This window comes from Malania oleifera, chromosome 1, assembly GCF_029873635.1.
Source record: "Malania oleifera isolate guangnan ecotype guangnan chromosome 1, ASM2987363v1, whole genome shotgun sequence".
NCBI lineage: Eukaryota > Viridiplantae > Streptophyta > Magnoliopsida > Santalales > Ximeniaceae > Malania > Malania oleifera.
In genome coordinates, this window is record NC_080417.1 from 20,056,299 (window position 1) to 20,063,559 (window position 7,261).

The following is a 7,261-nucleotide window of genomic DNA, read 5'->3' on the forward strand; positions in this document are numbered from 1 at the left end:
ATTTCAATTTAAAACAATATAACCAGTCAAGGCTATTACTCAAGATTATGCAATAGGGGTTCAATAAGGATGACACAACTCAGAATATACAATGAGTGTGTCCAATACAAAAATCTTACTTAATTCATGCAATTGTCCTAGTTTATGGACCATCATCAAAACATGTAACGTTTGATTATAAGGATGATGTTTTACCATTTGAGTCTAGAATGAAAGTACATAAATCAAAGAATTTGACCAAATGGTGTCCATGAACTAGTTCCTCCTAGGATGATAAGATGTGTACATGTTTTAAATTTATATAGTGGTTTGGATTTTATATGTACAGGTTTATTCAATTATTTGGGATCCTATGAAGGGGAAACATGTAGAGACCCAAACATGTAAAAAATAAGAAAGGATAAAAAGGGGAATTTGCAGGCTTCATCGACGAAGCCAATGTTCTCGTCGACGAATGCCCTTCAGTGCTTCGTCGCCGAAATTCAGAGTCTCGTTGGTGAAGAGATTCCGACCGACATGAAAAATATCAGGTTTGGGTTCATCGACGATGGAGGAGGTTCGGTGACGAACACCCTCCTATGGCTCGTCGATGAGGGACCAATTCGTCGACGAGTCTAACTGGGTCAAAAGGCCTATAAATAGGATTTTTCATTTCTTAAGGGTTAAGAAACCCAAAATTCTCTCTCTCTCTCTCTCTCTCTCTCTCTCTCTCTCTCTCTCTCTCTCTCTCTCTCTCTCTCTCTATAGTTCTTTGCCATTCGTCGCCCGTTACGACGATCGAAAGTTACTACGAGGATTAGGGAGCTAGGGTTTATAGTTCTAGCGGATTAGATTTTTCAGTTTGGTAATAAAGGTTGGGATTTGGTTTCTGAGCGTTTCGATTTATGTTTCGAAATCAGGTAAGGGGATTATGTTTAATGCAATATTGTATCATTTTTTAACCAATAGAAATGTTTGTGGGGTGAGTATATTATGTTTTCAGTTGAGATTTCTAAAAACCAACCGTTCAAAAGGCTCGTTTTCAAGCCTAGGATATACTATATGATATTTTGAGTAGAAATAAACGGTGGAAAGATCGGTTTGTTTCTACGAACCATTTATACAGTGTTTTCATGGTTGCCTATGGGCTATGTGTTTAATATGGAAAACTATGTGGCAGGTGAATATTATTTTGAGAATTATGAAAATACCAGAATGGGTATGTTTGTGTAATACTGAACTGTTTGCGAAATATTCTGGAACTATTTTGAGAAATGTAAGGATTTTATGAGAGGGCCAAGGCCCGAATTGGTAACAAAAAGGGGTCAAGGCCCAAGTGTGTATTAAACGGCCGAGGCCGAGATTTATAAAATAGCAGAATTTTATTTAGAGGCTGAGAGCTGAGTTGTAACAAAGGGGCCAAGGCCCAAGTTTGTACTTTATGAGAGGGCCGAGGCTTGAGATTGTATTAAACGGCCGAGGCCAGAGTTTATTTTGTGAAATGAGTTTTAAAGTATAGTTTTATTTACTTAAATTGCGCAATATGCTTTAGGAAACCTATGACCCAGAGTTGCAAGCGTGGTACCGTTGCTGGAGAGAGTTTCACCAGTTGACCATGTGCGCCCACATCTGCGAGCATGTGGTGTTGGATGGTCCTAGCCGATTGACCGAGATGCAATCGGACCTGTAAGCATGCTTGCGAAAGCCTGCTGACGTATATAGCAGGGAGTTGACTTGGCTTGGGTTGATCCCCAGGGTTTTAGTCCAACCTTTGAGCTGCACAACCCTGACCACGGGGGTTTATACATAGCGAGTAGTTCTAGGGTGTATCTTTTATGCATATTTGTATATTTATGTAATAACGTAATTGTTTTCCAGTATTGATTTATGTCATGAGAAATGAGTGTACATACTATGTTCAATAAAAGAGAGAGGCATGATTCTAGTATACACTGAAAAGCATGTTGCCACACATTGTCGTTAACTTAATCTTCCTTTCTGAGAGGTGTCTCACCCCGTTGTACAACATATCTTTTTAGGGAATCCCAAAGATCAAGTTTAGCAGGATCCAAGGGGTGGAAACTAGTTTAGTTACTTTTTGTGAGTGTCTTCAAGAACTCAGGTGTGAGTAGTCATTATAGTATGCCTTCGGGTTTGTATCGCTGGTCATATGGATCGAGTAGGTGAACTCGTTTTTGGAATGTAATATGTGTATGGACAGAACCTCGATATATATATGTTGATTTAGATTCAGGTAATAGTATGTTGAGATTGTTTCATTTATTCTGCTGCATATCGTGTATGATATGATGGTATCAGGTACTTAGACATCACTAAAGTAGCACCCTGGGCCCATGTGTCGGGTCGGGGTGCTAAAAACGAACTGCTTATACTAATCAAAAATTAATTCCACTAGGTAAACCAAACAGTATAAGCACTCCTTTAAACATAACTACACTAGTTATCTATTAAGGCATTTTATCATATGACCAGTGCAGTCTTCCCAATATGTTCTTGTGCATGCATTTTCAAATAAGGATGAAAAATTATTATTCTTTTATAATTCACTCATCATTCCAAAGATATTTTTGCATGCATTAACTTATTATCATCTTAGTGCATGTTTTACAATCTTTAATATACTTGGGAAAGTCTATCGAAATTTCAGCAGCATACTGTCTATAAATAGGATAATTCCCAAACATTCATGTACTAAACCTGATAGATTCAAGCATCCAATATATAATAATTTAGTTTGAGTATGTGAGAACCTATAATCTCTACCAACATGCAATTCACATCACAGCATTAGTCATGCAGGAGGAATTCAGTACAAGCATGCACATTCAATAAAGCAGTAAGAAATTTGTCCATTAAATGAAAATATCATTTAAGTGAGGAATGGACAGTAAACATTCAGCTCAAATAACAGAGTATCCAAAAATAAATCATCCATCAAATATAATTAATCTTTGGGCGAAAGATGGATTGTGAGCATTCAGTGCAGTAATTACAATTAACTATCCATCAAAAGATGTGATCATTTTGTGAGTAATGGATAGTAGTATTCAGCTTAAAGCATATCAAATTTTTTAAAAAAAATATCAATCCATCAGAAAATATATTCATTTAACACAAATGGATAGCAAACGTTCAGTTCATAATATCATACAATTCATTTTAATTCAATTAATAAACTATCCATCAAACAATTCACAATCAATGAATAATAGCATTCAGCTTTTACAAATCATCCAAAAAGTGTAAGCACAAATTAATATGTTTATTGGATGAATTTTAAGCAAAGCTACTCCCCCTTGATTATGCAGCCAAATCATTAAGTTTTTTAACCAAAAGTTTTAGATTTTCAACATGCAGTTGTTTGGCATAACAAATATTTTCTAATATAGGGAGGAGCTTTGAAAAGCATTTTAGCTCCATTATGAGTGTAGGGTTATGATATAGTATTATGATAAATTCCCTAAACCCCATTGCTATGTGATGGACAATGATATACTATATTTGAAATATTTCTACTTAAGCATATATATAGCATCATTAAAAAAATATTGTCCATTTGAATGAGATTTATTGAAGCCTACTTATGAGATTTGATTTAAGAACTAAAAATTTGATATAAGCATGCACTAGCCAATATTATCATATAAAAACCAACAACAATGATATGTATACATTAAGTAAATGGATTGGATCTTTATCACATATATATATATATATATATATATATATATATATATATATATATTCATATTGGCATGCTTTTCAATAGTTCTTAGTAAAAATAATAGTGCATATTAAAATTTAGAATTTTAAGCATAAAACACTATTTGAGCATTGACATCATTATAACCTCATATTATACATCTTATGGGTATAAATGAAATTCCTTTTTAAGAACCTCATAAGATAGCAAGCTATAATCACAGAATTATCATATGATTCACAACAAAAATCTAACACAAAATATATCATGTGAATCATAACATGAATCATTCAATAAATTAGAAGGAGAATAGATATACCTTTATGTTTTACTCCTTCTTAGTCGTTTAAGCTCAAGGTGGCATTCTCCTCTCTCTCGAATTTTTCAACATTTTTATTGTTCCCAAAATTCCTTAGGACTACTATAAAACTTATGCTTTACAAGAATATTAGTAGCCAAAGCACAATATGCATGACACTAAAACGATATGCATTAAGTTCAAGTCATGCACTTTCAAATCATTTTCATGTTTTGGAAACTATGTGTAACGACCTAAAATTTCATGCCATTTTTTTTAGAGTAATATAAAAAATATATTGATAATCATTTTACTCTAATACCCCTAAAATCACTTATGTAGCGGAAAGCATAAAGTCATGCATCCATAATTACAATATCAGAATCCAGTATTAACCCAAAGCATACATACATCATCCCAGTACCTTCTACCCAACACTCCTAAATACTACTCAAAAATACAATCCCCTGATAACATTTACCCTTCAGACAGGGTAGTGTAGATGACCTCTCTACCTGCGAGCCTGATCCGCTCGTCTATTTGGATCACCTAAAAAATCTTAATCTATTGGGATGAGACAACGTTCAGTAAGAAGAAATATGCTATTACTAGTGTGATAACTGAGTCTACATAAATAATTTACTAATAAATAACTGAACTGAGATATCATGTAAATACTGTGCAACTCACACCTACATGGCTTAAAATACAATTGTATTATCTGAGTTTTCTATTTATCCATACTGATAAGAATATAATATATCTGTTGTTCTTCTAGAAATCTATATATATATATATATATATATATATATATATATAAATAACTGAGAAATATCCCTAAATTTGTCTGTCATGATTTAACCCCTCATGTCAGGGTTGTGCGGCCCGTAGGATAGACTTAACTCTGGTTAGCCTACTAGGATAAGTCACCTAAATACTCTACCAATCCTCAGTTTGGCCTTTACTGCAATCTCTCCAAAGGCACGATACTGGTATCTACCTCGTCGAACCGGCCTCCTCAACCCAGAATACTAGGAAGACTGCAATCTCTCCATAGGCACGGTTGACGGAATCCACACACTATCTAAGATATGTGGTTGCACTCTGATATGAAAATAGCAATGATACCATGCTCTACTGACTAAATCTGTCTAAAATAATTCATCAGGGATCTGATACTGTATAATACTAAAATATATAATTATCTTGTTGTTTTATCATGATTCCAAAATAACCATAACACTATAAATGTGATGACCTGTTTAATTTCCACATTTTTTTTTCATAATATAATAAAATCAATATCACAAAACTTAGCAGATCATAATCCACCCGGACCTGTGGGTACTAGGGATACATAAGAATCACAATGCAAAAGCCTAAGCAGCAGGAAACATAAAATCAATATATCATAAACACAATCCATACATCACAATACCAGAGTTACTACATCCATTGTATTTAAGTTTATACATCACAAAAATAAAATCTAGGGACATTTTCACAAAAATCCAAACGTTCCCACCAAAACTTACCTTTTAGAGAGGGCAGCTCAACAGAACTATAACAGCGGAGCTTTACCCTCTTTCCTATTAGGGGCTCCTGAAACATTCATGAAATTTGGGGTGAGACACCTCTCAGTAAAGGAAATAAACTAACACTAGTGTGTGGCAACATGAGCATTTCTGTGGTATACATATAATCATAAACATAACCAGTAGAACTGTATATATATATATATATATATATATATCATTTCAGGGAAAACATGTATAATCAAAACATGGCAGAACATAATGGTTTCCATAGCAAAATTCATCTCATATAAATAGTAATACAAAAACATTAATGTTGGTTAGCTGGCAATTGTCATGTATTACCCCCACATGATTGGGTTGTGTGGCCTGAATGCGGAACCCGACAATGGTTGGCCGACCACTGCCAAGTCAAAAGTATAGTCTGTAAGTTTGATGGGTCTGCTAGACCTGGTCCATACACCAGGGGCGCTCACACACTTCTTAAAAACCACATCGACCATCCAATCTCACACAACTCTGTACAGCGGCGTTAACAAAAATATCAAGATCATGATGACCATGGACACATAACAATGGTACCATGCAAGTGCTAGCCTAGACCAAGTCAACCAGGTTCTGATAACATATATCATATATTGAAACTGTGATACATGGATAATTCATACCATTAATTATCAAATCATATCATATCATTTCGCATATATACGTATATCATGAAAATCATCTGCCTGTACGTCGATATTTCACATTTTACTATAGCTCGGCCTGTACGCCGGCAAATCATATCCATAGCTTAGCCTGTACGCTAGAAAATCATATTCATAGCTCAGCCCATACGCTAGCAAATTATATACATAGCACGGCCCGTACGCCAACAAAATATATCCATAGCTCAGCTCGTATGTTGGCAAATCATACACATAGCACAACCCGTACGCCTGCAAAACATATAAACATCTCAGCCCGTACGCCATTTTTCCATTATACAAATCTAAATCTTTATCATATTCCCAGAAAACAGTTTTTCATTATAATTTCTACTCATGCCACACAAAATGGGTATTTTGTATAATCAAAACATAGTATCGTTTTCAACAGTATTTCCTAACATAATGCATATATATATACATACATACATACATACATACATATATATCTGAAATCAAATGTTATAAAATCATACTTATAATTTTCATAAAAACGTCTAACTTACTTTATCCCCTATCCTGGTTCCTGAAAAGCCCCTAAGAGAAATACTCTTGAATTCGCAGGGTTCCCCACTCAACACCATGAAAACGACTTTATCCAGAACTAAAGTTCAGTATTTTTTCGCATACTACACTTTCTACAACTGTCAAATAGGCAAATACTGAGTAGAAAGTCTTACCCTGGATTTGGGATGGTTTCCAACTTAGCCCTACCGACAATCCGCTCCGGCAAACTAACAGAGAACTTTCCTAGGAGCGTCATGGTGGCTTCAAATCGTCGAACCGGCAGAAAATCGGCCTGAGATCTTAGAGAGAATGGTAGGGAACCGAATGAGGAGAGAGAGAGAGAGAGAGAGAGAGAGAGAGAGAGGTTCTTGCGTGAAAATGAACTGAAATATCACGTTTAACCCTATTTATACTGCGGGATTCATCAACGAGCCACGTCACCCCATCGACGAGTCCTGTAGAAAGTTTGTCGACGAATCTCAACCTTTGTCGACAAATTTCAAGCTTC